Source organism: Rattus rattus, chromosome 7, assembly GCF_011064425.1.
Source record: "Rattus rattus isolate New Zealand chromosome 7, Rrattus_CSIRO_v1, whole genome shotgun sequence".
NCBI classification, from domain to species: Eukaryota; Metazoa; Chordata; class Mammalia; order Rodentia; family Muridae; genus Rattus; species Rattus rattus.
In genome coordinates this window covers 12,550,456-12,566,458 of record NC_046160.1, presented here as the reverse complement: position 1 = coordinate 12,566,458, position 16,003 = coordinate 12,550,456, and positions in this window count along the sequence as shown.

Sequence of the window (16,003 nt, the reverse complement as noted above, 5' to 3'; positions counted from 1 at the left end):
CAATGCACGTATGTGCGTAGATGGAGGTGAAACACTCACACGTAAAATAAAAATAAATCTTTTTTTTTTTCTTTTTTTTTTTTCGGAGCTGGGGACCGAACCCAGGGCCTTATGCTTGCTAGGCAAGCACTCTACCACTGAGCTAAATCCCCAACCCCAATAAATCTTTTTTAAAAAGGTTAAAGAGCAAATGCATCTCTAGAACTGTTGTAGGAAGTCACTCACGGAGGCTGGAGTGATGGCACAGTGGTTAAGAGCACTGACTGCGGGGTTGGGGATTTAGCTCAGTGGTAGAGCGCTTGCCTAGGAAGCGCAAGGCCCTGGGTTCAGTCCCCAACTCCGAAAAAAAAAAAAAAAAAAAAAAAAAAAAAAAAAAAAAAAGAGCACTGACTGCTCTGCAGAGGAACCAGAGTTCACAACTGTCTGTGACTCTAGCTCCAAGGGATCTGATGCCCTCTTCCAAGATTCTTCAGGGTCTGCACTCACATGAGCATGCACACACACACACACACACACACACACACACACACACACACACACACACACACACACACACACACACACACAAACACACACTGAAAAATACAAGTAGGCCATGCAAGGTTGTGGACACCTTTAATCCCAGCACTCTGGAGGCAAAGGGAGGAAGATCTCTGTGAGTTCCAGGCCAGCCAGGGCTAGAGTGAAACCTTGTCTCGAAAATGAAAATAAATAAATTAAGTCATAGAAACCATTCATTATGTAGCACAGACCGATGTCATACTTGTGGCAATCCTCCTGCCCAGTCTTCCAAGTACTGCAATGTCAAGACATGTGCTGCCGCAACCAGTTAGCTTTTTTTATATTGATTGAGTGAGTGATTTGTTTTGAGACAAGGCTTCTCTGTATAGCCCTAGTGGGCCTGGAACTCACTCTGTAGAACAGGCTGGCCTTGAACTCAGAGATCCATCTACCTCTGCCTCCTGAGTGCTAGGACCACCTAACTTTGGCTTGTTTTTAAAAACGCAGGAAATACCCGGGTAATTTTCCTACAAAGAGTCATACTGGTGGTGGCACTCACAATCCCTCTCCTCAGAGAGTAAAGCTAAGAGGATCAGGAATTCGAGATAACCTCTGGTTACCAATCAAGTTCAAGACAGCATAGGCTGCTTCGTGGGATTCTGTCTCAAAAACAAAAAATGAAAAGGAGGCCGGGGAGAGGAGCTGGGGCTGGAGAGATGGCTCAGTGGTTAAGAGCACTGACCGCTCTTCCAGAGGTCCTGAGTTCAATTCCCAGCAACCACATGGTGGCTCACAACCCCAGTTCCAGGGAATCTTTTTCTTTTTTTTCTTTTTTTCGGACCTGGGGACCGAACCCAGGGCCTTGCGCTTGCTAGGCAAGCACTCTACCACTGAGCTAAATCCCCAACCCCAGTTCCAAGGAATCTTAAGCTCTTTTCTGGATTCTTCTAACAGTAGGCACAAAAGTGGTACACAGACATCGCACACAGACAAAATCTAATACTCAAAAATAAATCTTAAAAATAATACTAGTTTCTAACCACCCAATATAAGGTATTTTGTTATAGTCTCAAACATGAAAATACAACCTCTTGAAATAACCAGGGCTCTTGTCTGAAAACAACAGAATTAAGCTAATTTGGGTAGAAAAGATATAGATGTCTAAAAAGAATAATCAGAAAGGCAAACAAATAAAACAAAACAAACAGTTGGGTGAGCTTCTAAAAGTCTACTACAAACCTGGCTCTTCAAGGGACTTGACACTTGTGTCTGATTGTTGGCTCCAAGACTTTGTTGCTTAGAAAAACAAACAAAAAGCAAATAAACACTGAGCTGGGAGGTGGTAGTGCACGCCTTTAATCCCACTGGTGGCAGAGGCGAGTGGATCTCTGAGTTTGAATCCAGCTTGGTCTAAGAGTTCAAGAACAACCAGTGCCACACAGAAAAATCCTATCCAGAAAAATAGAAAGAACAAAACAATCTCCTCACCCCTCCCTTCTCTCTGTATGTGAACATGTGTACATATGTGCTTTGTGTGAAGACCTGATACAACCTCAGGTGTCATGCCCAGAAACTGTGTCCATAGCTCAGGGTTGAGAGACTTTTTAAGGAGGCCATGGAGAAATTCGGTTTAATGGCTTGCTCCCCCAGGTCACATTCAACTCATTTTCTTACATGTCCCAGAACCCCTGCCTAGGGGGTGGCACTGCCCACAGTGGTCTGGCCCCTCTCATATCAATCATTAGTAATAATTTAACAAATCCCCCAAAGACTTGCCTACAGGGCAATCTAATGAAGTCACTTTCTCAATTGAAGTTCTCTCTGCCTAGATTACCCTAGTTTGTGTCAAGTTGACAAAAAATAAAAAAATTAAAAATTAAAAAAACACACCAGGAAAGCTACATAGGAAATATAACTGTGGGAAAATATTCATCATCAGGGAAATGCAAATCAGAAGCACAAGTGGGTGTGACTTTATAACACATCAGCATGGCTGTTATAACCCCAGTGGCAGGCATGGGGAACCTCCCTTCCAGTGGTTGGTTGGTCAGGGTGCTCCAGGAGGGACCCTAAATAGTAGAGGCTATTACCGTTGGTTGCTTCCCAGAGCTTCAAGGTTGCTGAAGACAACACACCCTGCAGACACAGGACTTCGAGGAACTGAGCCAGAGCTCACCTGGAAGCCGCCCCACTCAGGCCTAGCTCTCTTAACTTGCTGGTTGTAAGCCTTGGCCTTTAAGGACTGGGTCACCCCTCCAGCAACTCCCATTGTATCAGGAGGGGCCTTTCAAGTGCCAAGGAAGACAAGAATTGATAGCCCTGCCCAGTGGTAGAGCCTGAAGTCACTGTTAGCCAGGACAACCACTGGCCGGGCAAGATATCCCCAATAGTGCCATAGTGGCACATACATCTTGGAGGTAACCAACAGCTGTCTAGTCAGACGTGAGGCCCATTCAGTAAGGAAGCCATGTCTGGTACTGTAAACCTAGCCAATTACCTGGGCTGGAAAAGTCATAGACCACAGAGGGACTCTGCCACTGTCATTTCCTTAAGTCAGTATAGTTCCTAACTGTATTCTAAATAGTTATAACACATGTCCCTTATACCCACAGAAAGGTGCAACTTTCACCCCTCATCAAAGAATCGTCCTTGCAGAGATCCATACAACTGCTCAAAATGGAGAGAATGAAGGAACACAGGGAGCCCTGCCATTCACATGTCTACATCTAAGGCTCAGGGGACGTTGTAGAAGAGGGACCAGAAGGGTGGTAAGAGCCAAAGGACCAGTTTGCCAGATTTGAGACTGCCTTCTAGACACAACAGGGATGCTGCACCCTCTACAATACGATTACCCAAACCTGACCTGCCTAAGGACCACACTAGTCGACAGGCTCCTGTGAATGGGGAAACTTTCCTAGGCCCCACCCCTTAGCTCAGTGGTTCTCAGCCTTCCTCATGTTCGCTGCGACCCTTTAATACAATTCTGGTGTGGTGACCCCCCCAACCATAAAATTATTATTTTTTTTTGCTACTGTTATGAATTGTAATGTAAATACTTCTAGAGACTGAGGTTGGCCAGGGAGTCTCGACCCACAGGTTGAGAACTACTTACTTACTGTCTTAGATGAAGATCTACAGTCAATCGATATTACGAGAGGGAGAATCAGTCTTCCCCACAGATGCGAGCCCCCCGTTTCGATTGCACGTGGTTAATGAGCAACACCAAACAGCTTCGGCAGATTTCTGTATTTCGTGCTTCTGTAATCCCCCTGCTCCACTAAATTCGGACTGGCCCTGGGACTCAGGTTAGTTATGGGAAGTGGCACAAATAGCATCTTACCATTTCTGGGCCTCTGTCTGAAGGCCTGGCCATTTCTGCTTTGACACATTTTGGAGCCGTAAGCAGATATATGAGGTCCAACTCTCCTGCTGGAGGGATTATGTAACAAGCCCAAATGTGAGGAGAGAGAGAGAGAGAGAGAGAGAGAGAGAGAGAGAGAGAGAGAGAGAGAGAGAGAGAGAGAGAGAGAGAGAGAGGAGACCGACTGTCCCGGATGATGCCATTTTGGCTGGCCAGCCCCCAGCCAGTGTCTAAGCACAGCCATGTGAGTTCCAGGGTCTGAGGAGTCAGCACAAAGACTCGTGCTGCCGCGGAGCTCCACTAACCGCGGAGAACTGTGGGAGATAATGCTCATGGCTGTTGGTTTTCGCCCTCACGTTTGGGGTGGTTGTTATGTAAGCAGAGATAACCTAACCAGGCATGTTTAATCTTCTGTTGGGTCACCCACTTCCTGCTCAAGTTCCAGAACACCGATCCCAAAATTCCAAGAACTGGAGAGAGTGAAGGGCTGAGGAGGCGAGATAGGCCCGGAGTGAGGCAGAGAAGAGCCCTCCCTACACAGGGCGAACCCGGAGGGAAAAGGTCCCCCGTGGTTGGGGCATTGGCTGGGTTTTCGATCTCTAAGGGAAAATTCAAACGTGAAAGTTTCTTTTTAGGCATCGCTATTTTCTGCCTCTGTCTTCCTCCTTCCTAATTGTCATAGTTTGCCTTCTAGTGTTGCGATAAACCCCACAACCAAACGTCACTCGGGGAGGAAAGCGCTTGTTTGAGCCTACAGTTATATCCCCGTTAAGGGATCTCAGGTCAGGAACTTGAGGCAGGAACTGAAGCCAAGGCGGTGGAGATTGGCATCTTCTTCCTGGTTTGTTTGGTTTGCTTTCTCAGACACCCCGGGACCACCTGGTCAGGAATGCTACTGGTCGTGGTGGGCTGGGTCCTTCCACAACAATCCTCGATGAAGCAAATTCTCCACAGGCTTTCCTATGGGCTAACCCAACAGGGGCATTACCACAATTGAGGGTCCCTCTTCTCAGATGACTCTAGCTTGTATCGAGTTGATTAAAAAACAAAACAAAACAAAACAAAACAAAACAAAACGGTATACCAGTCCTTTGTCAAGACTACTGCATATTTTTGTGAAATCGAATTTATGACTGACTTTATGGATAGGTCCCAGCAAAAATGTAAGAAGGACATTTACTCAACTCCTTCCTGCACTCTACAGCTTGGAGAAATTTACCTGGCTTGGGCGTGGCTCCTCAGTCTTCTTGGGAAACAGATGAGCTGTAAGCAGACGTGACAACCTTCCACAGCTGAGCACAGCATTCTGGAGGCAACGTGAGTCTCCACTGAGCTGTTTGGCCCTCTGGCCTCTGACCCAGGCCTTCAGTGTAGCCTGAGTCCCCTGATAAGTCACTCAGACCTGTTCCCAACCTGCAACCTGGATGAGACCTGAGGCAGCCAGGTCACAGAAATTGACCCCAAACAGGAGCAGGACACAAACATCTGCTGCTGGAGACTGCAAAGACCTTTGAGTTCATTGTGCTGTATAGTCTAGCAAAACTCAGTTAATGGAGTCCAAACGTTAGAAGTTTCCAGAAGGGAAAGATGGTTTGGCCAGTAAGAGTGCTCACCGCCTAGCCTGACTTCTTGAGTTTGAGTTCTGGAACCCTCTTTGTGGAAGGAGAGAAATGATTCCTGGTGACTTGTCCTCTAGCCTTTACCTTTATGTCCCCACCACCCTCAATAAATGAAATGAAAGAAAACGAAGGAAGGGAGGGAGGGAGGGAGGGAGGGAGGGAGGGAGAGGGAATCCTACCTTTAGTGAAGCCTACAAACTCCCACATCCCCTGTCTACATCATGAAATCAAAGAAGAAAGCGAGAGTCTGTGGAAATAAGTCAGACAGAAAAGTACCCACTGGACGAGCATGAGGACCTGAGCTATATGCCCAGCATCCGCGTGGGAAACAAAGTGGATGTATTGGTTGCTCTGTCAGCCTAGAGTAAGCGGGGAGTGACAGGCTGGCCCCTGGAGGTCACAGTCTAGTCAGTCCATGAATGCAGGGTTCAGGAAGAAACACTGTTTCAACACACACGCGCACACACACACACACACACACACACACACACACACTTGCTCTCACGCATATGCACACATGCACGCATATGCACATACACACTCACGTTCTGTTGAAGATACCCAGTATTGACCTCTAGCCTCCACCCATATACATACATACACATACACTAAACACAAAGGAAAAATAATGTATTATGTTGAAGTTTTATCCTATCAAAATGAAGACAATTCACCTCTATATCATTATTTAATATCTGAATCTTCCAATATAGATATTTCCTGTATATGGTGGTATTTTAGACGCACTGCTCTGGCCTTGGCTTTTTTTTTTTTTTTTAAGTGTTTTTTTTTTTTTTTTTTGTTCCAGAGCTGGGGACTGAACCCAGGGCCTTGCGCTTGCTAGGCAAGCGCTCTACCACTGAGCCAAATCCCCAACCCCTGGCCTTGGCTTTTTATACCTCTTAGAGACTGGTCAATGTAAATACATGTCCGTCTACTTAAACAGCCTATGATCTTCCCTTTGAGGTATCCATTCAGCCATTCTGAGGAGATCATATTTGTGTAAGGCTAATAGAATAACGACATGCATAGCTGTCCATGAGTTATCAATGGAAACTAAGTAGCCTATCGGGTGGCCAAGGGTGGGAGAGCTTTACCAGCATGAAAACCTGTGAGTAGCCCCTCTCATGTGCAGGAAATACTCACAACCAGAGGCAAGCTTGCTGGTTGCTCTTAAAACTCCCCGAGATGACGCAACCATCGTGCCCTTTGTCCTAGTGACTTGACCTTTGGAATCAGAGGAGCAGTCTGGCTCTGGCTCCTGATCCAAGGAGACACTGGAGAAATGGCCACCAGGACACGAGAGGCAGGTCATATACTGCAAATCCTGACTCCCCTTTCTTCTCTATTGTGGGATCAAGCCCCATGCCACCCACAGTATGTCCCTTTTGCTTGCCAACAATTAGAAAGAAACATAGGAATCCAACACGGTCTTTTCATTTGGTCCTGCAGGGACTGTAAGGCCAGTCCTAGCTAGAGGAACAGGCTTTCGAGATCATTCTGTCTGTCCGTCAGAGTTTCCCTTCTGTCATCAGATGCCAGGAAACAATGTCAAGGAGAGGAGAGACAGGCTCAGGCCCAGATAGTCCTAAAAGCCTATATGGCCACACCTCTTCTCTTTCCTTATGGTAGTGACCATGTTGAAACAGACAACCTTAAAAACAAACAAAATCCATCTATTTTGGACTGATTCTAGACTTATAGAAACATCATGATTATACTGGTAATTCCTCCATGATACATGAGGTATGTTTAATGGTAACATTACACGTTACCGTGGCACCCGATTAACAATCTAATAATGGTGTATTACCATTGACAGATTTTATTTGAATTTCTCTAGTTTTTCCACTTAAAAAAAAAAAATTGCCCCTCCCCCTCCCCTGTCCTACTAACCACTCTGGGACCACACACTTCTTTTTTTTTTTTTTTTTTTTTTTTTTTTTTTTTGGAGCTGGGGACCGAACCCAGGGCCTTGTGCTTGCTAGCAAGCGCTCTACCACTGAGCTAAATCCCCAACCCCCACACACTTCTTCCCTGATCATGACTGCTTTGTGCTGCTTATCTGTGGTAGTTTCTAGGTCCTTCTTTTTCATAACCTCGACAGTCGTTGTGTTTGATGATTGAGATGTGTTCCCAGGGGTTTTGCCTACCCATCCTCCCAAGACCTGAACAACAAGCCCAGGCATAACTTTGCCAAAGTTCACCTGCTCCGGGGAACCAGTGAGTCTCCTGGGCTTCCTGACAGAGCTCAGGTGAGAAGTCACGGGGTGAGATGGGGGTGGGGCACTCCTTCCTCAAACAGCCACACCTGAAAAGCCTTATGCAGCAGGGTTGAGGCCTTCCCCACAGTTGCCTAGAAGGAGCCCCACTGTTCTAACCTTCCTCTCTGTACTCTGGCACCTCTCCCAGGCCACCTGCAGCAGTACCAGGTGGCTATGGAACAGCTGGAGACTCAAGGCAAGAGTCTCCTGCCCCAGTCTGCCCCTCTGGGCAGGGATGTAAATTGACAATAAGCCCAGCTGGGATGAGCTTTTACAAGGGAGTTCAGCTAAAGGCCCCAGGATGACAGTTGCTTGGCTCAGAGGTCACTCACTCTTGACAGATGGTGTCCTGTAATCCAGGCTGGTCTTGAACTAACTTTTCAGGTGTCCTGTAATCCAGGCTGGTCTTGAACTAACTTTTCAGTTCCAGGGTGACCTTGGACTCTTGATTCTCTTTGTGCTGGCGTAGGTGTGGACTACCACACCTGGTTTATGCAGTGAGCTACATTCCCAGCTCTAATACGCTTATGTCTTTTTAAGATTCAGTTATATTTGTCTTTTGTGACTGTAAGCAACTTGGGGAGGAAAGGGTTTACTTCATCTTACAACTTTTGGGTCACATCCATCACTGAGGGAAGTCAGGGCAGGAACTCGAGGAAGGAACTGAGGCAGAAACCGTGGGAAAATGTAGTTTAATGTTTTTATTATTCGTGGCTTTCTCAGCCTGCTTTCCAGTACAACTCGGCACCACCTGCTAGGGGTGGATCCTCCCATGCCTCCAATTGGCCCCATGGGCTGGGTCTGCTCACATTAATCATTAATCGAGAAAATTCACAGATTGCATACAGGCAATCTGACAGAAGCGTTTTCTCAACTGAGGTTCCTCTTTCTAGATAAGTCTAGCACGTGTCAAATCAGCAAAACAACCAAGCAGGACAATGTATACCGAGTGTAGGCCTGAGTATGTATATGTATGCTACATACAGATGCCCAGCAGGTGTGAGCTACTGGTGTGGGTGCTGGGAATGGAACCCAGGTCCCTTTACAAAAGTGCTCTTAACCTTTGATCCTTCTCTCCAGCTCCTGCCCTTGACAGCTGAGAGGAGGACTGACCAGATGTTTAGCAGATCTCTCCCTCAGTCTGGGTTCATCCGACTCTTTTCTCACAGTTAGACTGAGGCTATGGGTTATGGGGCTGAGACTGCAGGCCAGAGATAGGACATCATGATTTCTCAGAGGTGATACTGGATGACGTGGCTACAGTGGAGCCTCCAGGTCTCTTCACTGCCACATCACTGTTTCTTCATTCTCATGGTCTGCTCCTTGGGAGAGTCATGAAGCCCACCCCCTATGCCAAGGGGAGGGAGTTGATCCCTGACTCTTGGGGAGGAGTGTGTCCCCATATTTTATTTTAAATATTACCAGGAAAACTGCTTCTGTTTCTCCCTCTTCTCTTCCCACGGCTTATTCAGTCACCTGATTGTACACACAGCATATTTTTCATTAAATGCAATGAATCCTCTGGGTAGGATAATGCTATGCCTTTAGTAAAGCTGGTCTTCCTCAACGGTAGATGGTGAGCAGAGGTCCGCCTTGGAGCTCCCAGTGGACATTGGAATAGGGGCTCCGAGAACAGACACCCAGACAGCAACTCGACTCTTCCTCAGCTCTGCTGCCCAGGGCAGGTATCCACTTCTCAATGTTTTTAATTTTAGAAATATGGCTACTGGGGCCTGTGAGATGGCTCAGCCAGCAAAGGTGCTTGCGGCCAAGCCTGATGGCCAGAGTTCAGTCCCCAGACCTCTGCAGAAGGAAAGAACTGGCTCCTGCGAGTTATCTTCTGACTCTACATGTGTGCTATGGTGTGCATGTGAAGATGTACACACACACACACACACACACACACACACACACACACAGAGTTATAAATCCATTAAAAACAGACTCTGTATTATCTATGTGTATTGCTACAACATTCATAATAGTTAAGAAATGGAATCAGCTTAAATGTCCATCAGTGGAGGAATGGATAAAGAAAATGTGGAGGGGTTGGGGATTTAGCTCAGTGGTAGAGCGCTTGCCTAACAAGCGCAAGGCCCTGGGTTCGGTCCCCAGCTCGAAAAAAAAAAAAAAAAAAAAGAAAAAGAAAAAGAAAATGTGGTGTGGTACACAGTAGAACTCTTTTTAGCCCTAAAGAATGAAATAATGATATTTTCAGGAAAATGGATAGAACTGGAGATCGTTACATTATGTGAAGCACACCAGACTTAGAAAGACAAAGGCAGAATATTTTCCTTTATATAAGGAATTTAAATGTGTAGTGTGTGTGCATGTGTATGTGTGTGTATGTGTGTGCGCGCATGTGTGCATGTATGTGTATGTATATGTGTGTGTGCATGTGTATGTATGTATGTACATGTGTGTATGTGTGCATGTGTGCATGTGTATGTGTGTATACATGTGTGCGTGCATGTGTGCATGTGTGTGCGTGCATGTGTATGTGTGTACATGTATGTGTGCATGTGTATGTTCATGTGTGTGCATGTGTATGTGTGTATATACATGTGTGTGCATGTGTGCATGTATATGTGTGTATACATGTGTGTGTGTGCATGTGTGTGTATGTGTGTGTATGTGTGTGAGTGCATGTGTGTAGGTCATGGAAGTAGAGAGGGGACTGAAAGAGCACAGATGAAATCCTAAAACATGGAGGGAGAGGGGGAAAGCAGCGATGGAATGCGAGTCATGTGGCACTAAGGCAGGAGAGGACATATTTGTGGGGGAAGAGCAGAGCAGTAAGACAGGGCCAAGGGGCATGGAGGACGGCAGGTGGGGAGGAGTCAAATGAGGGCAGACTATAATGGGAAGTGTGCATGAAACTGCTACAATGGGAGCCATCATATTGTATGCTACCTTAAAAATAGGTTTAAAACAAAAGGAGAGAGCAGGGTAGCTCAGCTGGCAGTGCGTACCGAGCATGCATTAAGCCCTGTGTTTGATTCCCAGCACCGTGGAAACTGGCTGCTGGCACATACCAGTAGTTCTAACACTCAGAAGGTGCAGCTGGAAGTTCAGGGTCATCCTCCACCACATAACAAGTTTGTGGCCAGCCTGGGCTATGTAAGACCCTGTCTCAAAAAAGAAATGGATATTAAATATGAAGAAATCTTATTATATAGGGCTATGAAGATGAGGCACTGGAACACAGTCATATTGATCTATACTGTTAGCCATCACTTCTTACATCATTTTGCTGATTAAGAAACTATGTGCACATCTGTACACGACAGAGAAGTCACCAGTGTGGCCTGAGGCTCTGCGACAGAACCTTGCCATTCTCCAGGAACACGGAAACCGTGAGTCCCCAGGGTAACAACATGTGACCCTGCTGCAAGTGTGGAGAATGACCACCGCCTCAGAGCACTGCCGGGAAGAGACGGTGCCTTCCTAAGAAGTGTCTTGGCAATGTGTCTGTAAGCAGCAACACGCTGCAGACTTCTGACCCAGCAGCTCCATTTGGAGCTGTCTATCTAGATGGAAATCTCGGCCAGTGATGCATGCAAAGATTTAGTCATACGGATGCTCAAGGCATCGGTAGTAACTGAATGCCCATAAAATTACGAATATTTCTTTAAAAATTAAATTTACTTATTTTACCGTATGTATATGAATGTTTGGCCTGCCTGCATGTATGTGCACCACCTTTAAGTTTATTGGATGCCCTGGAACTGGGATTATAGATGGCTGTGGGGCAATATGTGGGTGGTAGGGAGTTGAATACAAGCCCTCTGCGAGAGCAACAAGAACTCTTATCCACCAAGCCATTATGGATATGTAACAGATTTAAATATTCACAGTATTTCAGGGTCATGAGAGGTAGTTACAAAAGGGATAGCCAGTGTAATTTTATTTCTGTGAAATACAAGTGTCTGTACAAACAGAAGATTAAAATGTACATATGTAGAATGTATTATGATCTCTAGTTCCAGAGGTCATGAGTGAGCTTCTTTATTACATTCTCTCTCTCTCTCTCTCTCTCTCTCTCTCTCTCTCTCTCTCTCCCTTCCTTCCTTCCTTTCTCTTTTTAATTAGGGTTTATCTATACTTTCCAGATTGCCTACAATAGCCTATTTTATCTATGAAAGAAGAAAAGCCAGTACTATTTTTAACGCTCATCATACAAAATTTGTAAAATACTCAATCCAGCTGCAAAACACTACTAAAATGTGATTAGACAAAACATTCGTTGAGCATTTGACAATTTCTTGAGATTGTGAGAAAATATTTGAAGAAAAATAGTAGTTCATTGCCACCCCTGTGAATTTAGGGGTTTCCTGTTCTTCTGAATGTCACCGTGGAAAACTCAGGCTCTATTTGGATTAGGATTTAAGAGGCATCGTCTCTACCATCCACATTCTGCATCAGAGAGCCTGCCGCGCGCTTACTGGGCATTCTTCCATCCCAGAGGGGCATCCAGGTCTGTTTGCGATCTGCCATTGTTTATGGCCAAGGAGCTTGAGCGTGCTTATTAGCGCAAGACCAAACAACAGCGACAACAAAGCAAAGGACCCAGCCAGGGCTAACTGCAAAACCACTGCGCAGCTCCTAGATAACGTTCGCTTACTCAAAAATGAAAGTTGAAAGTTGGGCTTGTTTTTTTGTTTTTCTTTGTAAAGCAACCCCACCCAGGATTCTACACCACAGAACTTACCTTGTTTGTCGCAAACAGGAAAGAGTACGGGACTCTAGCAGTCGACTAAGAAGCTAGAGCACAAAGCGCAAGCTTTTTGCAATGCTGGCTGAGCATGCGCTCTGGCGAGGGCACCCTTCTCTGTCCTCACCCTGCCATTCCATCCACAACAGACCGAAGAAAAGATGTGTCATTTCACAATGCACCCGAGTGGGACAGATCCTAAGAGCCATCTTGCTTGGCCGTTGCCTACCATGAAGCCCCCTGAGGGTCACTGCAGTTAGTAGCGTGATTAGTTCTAGAGGCCAAAGGTTCTTATTTCTACCAGTGGATTTGTTTGGAAGAAAAGGCCCAGGCCCCATGCTTGGCGCCAGTTAAAAAAGGTTGTTTTCAACATTTTAAAACCTTTCTTTTTCTTTCTTCCCTTTCTTGAGATAGAGTCTTATATAACATATTTTTAAGGCAGAATGTTGGGAGGGATTTTGTTTTTTAATTCTTTTAGTCTAGCCATTTAGTAGGTCATAATTAATTTTGGGTTTGTTCAATTTCAAGCCACAAAGAGTTCAAAAGAGCTGATGTGGTGATGACTGGAGGATTGCGGGGTGGAGGCACGGGGACCATGAGTTCCAGACCAGCCTTGTCTACACAGGAAGTTCAAGACCAGGCTGGGCAACCAGAGAGCCTGTCTCAAAGCAGCAGCAGCAGCAGCAGCAAGGACAGACAACAAAAGTCAAAACACAATCTCCTGAGTTGCAGTTGAGGGGCAGAGACTCTGTGGTGCCCAGATGTTGCCCAGCCGAGTTCACTGGGCTGGAGCCTGAGCCATCCTGGGAGGCATTTAGCAATGGGAAAGGGGGCTTCTACTCTGAAGCTGAGGGGATGGCAGGGATCCCCAGACAGCAGCTTCAACACAGGTAACAAGCATGGACTTGTTTCTAGTGGCAAGCTAGTTATTGCTGCTTCTTTCCCCATCCCAAACCTTCCTCCACTCCTCCCCCCACTTGAGCTAGCTAGGTTCTAAATTGACCTTTGACCTATTTTGACCTTTGACCTACTCATATACTCAGCATGCACGCCCCTCCCCTCACGTTAAAGAAACAAGTGTAATTAAATTTTTAAGTCTTAGAGGGTGATGAAAATAATTAAAACTTAAATACCTTCTTAGATTACAAAGCGTATTAATACAATTGTCTCATTGTTTCATATAATACTTTTTTTCTCAGTGTTGGGCTTTGAACTCAGGGCCTCAGGCGTGCTACGTTGCCTTCTCAGAGAGGAGAGAGAGAGCTGCCAGGCTTTAAAGACTCAGCCTGTGCCTCCGAAGTTCGCAGAGCCATCCTGGATGGAAGTGATGCGGAATGAAGGGTCCATCACTTCTTTTTTAAAATTTTTTAAAGATTTATTTATTATATATAAGTACACTGTAGCTGTCTTCAGACACACCAGAAGAGGGTTGTGAGCCACCATGTGGTTGCTGGGATTTGAACTCAGGACCTCTGGAAGAGCAGTCAGTGCTCTTAACAGCTGAGCCATCTCTCCAGCCTGGGTCATCACTTCTTGATGGATGGATGGATGGATGGATGGATGGATGGATGGATGGATGGATGGATGGATGGTTGGATGAATGGGAAGATGGATAGATACTTAGATGGATAGATAAATGTTTAAGAATAAGTTAGAGAAAGGATTGAGGAATATCTCTCATCTCTGACTTCACCCACTGGGTAAGTATACCACACACAAGTGTTTGCATGTACACACCACACACAAACACACATATGTACCTGGGCACACATATGTACCAGTTTGCACAGGCACGCCCATGCACACACACACACACACACACACACACACACACACACACACACACACACACACACGGAAAACAGAAAGATTAACTCGAGAGAGAAGAAGTGAAGCAGGTTTGACAGAGACCTCGCTCACTATGAATGCTTCTCTCTCTGCGTTTGGTCCTGAGTCCATTTCCCCTTCGTAAGTCCACACGAAGTACTCTGCAAGCCGAAACTGAGGACGCAAGACCACGCTGCATTCTGTAGGACTATAAAGGGGCAGAGAAAGACGCTGCTAGAAATTGAAGCAGAAAGACTCTGGCAGCTTCCTGGTAAGGTTGCCAAGACGCTCTCAGGGCCAAGCCTCTGGTCAGCTGGAGGAGATTTTGTTAGTTTCCCACTTGTAAAAATCCCAACAAGAGCAGTCTGCTGTGTCAGCTGTTCAGATATTACAACCTGTTGGAAAGCACGTGGTGGCGTTCAGAGAGAGAGGGGACAATTTTTCTCATTTAAATATGATGGCATTAGATAATAGACTTATCATTGGTTTGAATAGAAATTAGAAGACAGAAACGTTTCTGGCCTTTATTAAAATAAATTAAAGAACAGTCAAGGTATATACACACATATACAGTCACTAAAGTGTTTAATCCTTAGCTTTCCTAGACATCTTAAGTTAAAATTTTAAATCCATAACATTATATGTTTCATATAATTCAAGCAAAACTACTTTATAGTAAGCTCTAATAGTTTAGACTATCATTATGCTAATTATTAAATGCTAATTAAGAAGAGCTACAATTTCAAGTGATCTGAAATCACCCAGCTTCTGCATTAATGCATTCTAAAATGAACTAAGCATCTTCTTCAGCGGGATGATATTTAGAGAAATGGCCAGCAACTACTGTCAACAACAACTCCTATTCGTTTGCTTTTGTTTTGCTGGAGAGCCTCAACATACTTGGCCTTGGCTGGCCCTGACCTTGGGATCTCCTGCCCCTTGATACAAACACGGACTGTCATGCCTGGAAGACTTTAGCTCAGCATGGTCTTGAACTTTATATGTAGCCAAGGACAGTGACTTTGAATTTCTAATTTCAGGCAGGTGTGACTACAGCTGTTTTATTCCACGCTGGGAGACAAAACCCAAGGGTTTCCTGCACATAGACAAGAACTCCACAGGTTCAGCTATGGCCCCAGCCTTTCACAAGGTTCAGTGTAGCTAAACAGGTATGATTCTAAGATGTAGAGTAATACGTACCCATTCTTTGATTTTTTTTTAATCTAACGGTGATGGGGTCAGAAGTGAAATCCTAAGACACCTACCACGTCAAGAGCATTTAGTACACTTCTACTTCTAGCAAGATCTTTAGATATTTCAACAAATGAAAAATGGCATCTACACATGTAGGAATTATTCTTATCTTATACAGTCAGCGGCAGGGACTTGGTTCAAACAACCTTAGAGAGTGGGTGTTGAGACAAGGCCTTGCTATGTAGATCAGGCTGGCCTCCAACTCGTCCTTTGACTTTCACCCCTCTTCCTCTTTCTCATATGCACGAATAGATTTAAGAAGAAGAAAAGAAAGAGAAGCCATGGTGAACCAGCATTAGAGTGGGCAGCCAGGGATCCAGGGACATTACTGTGATGTGGTGGGTGATTCCTTGTAGTCTGTCCACTACAGGTCATGTTTGGAATTTTCTCCAGCTCATTTTAAAAGCAGACTCATCAGTTCCTCATAAGAAGGAGAATAGCATCTGCCGTAAAGTCAAGAGGT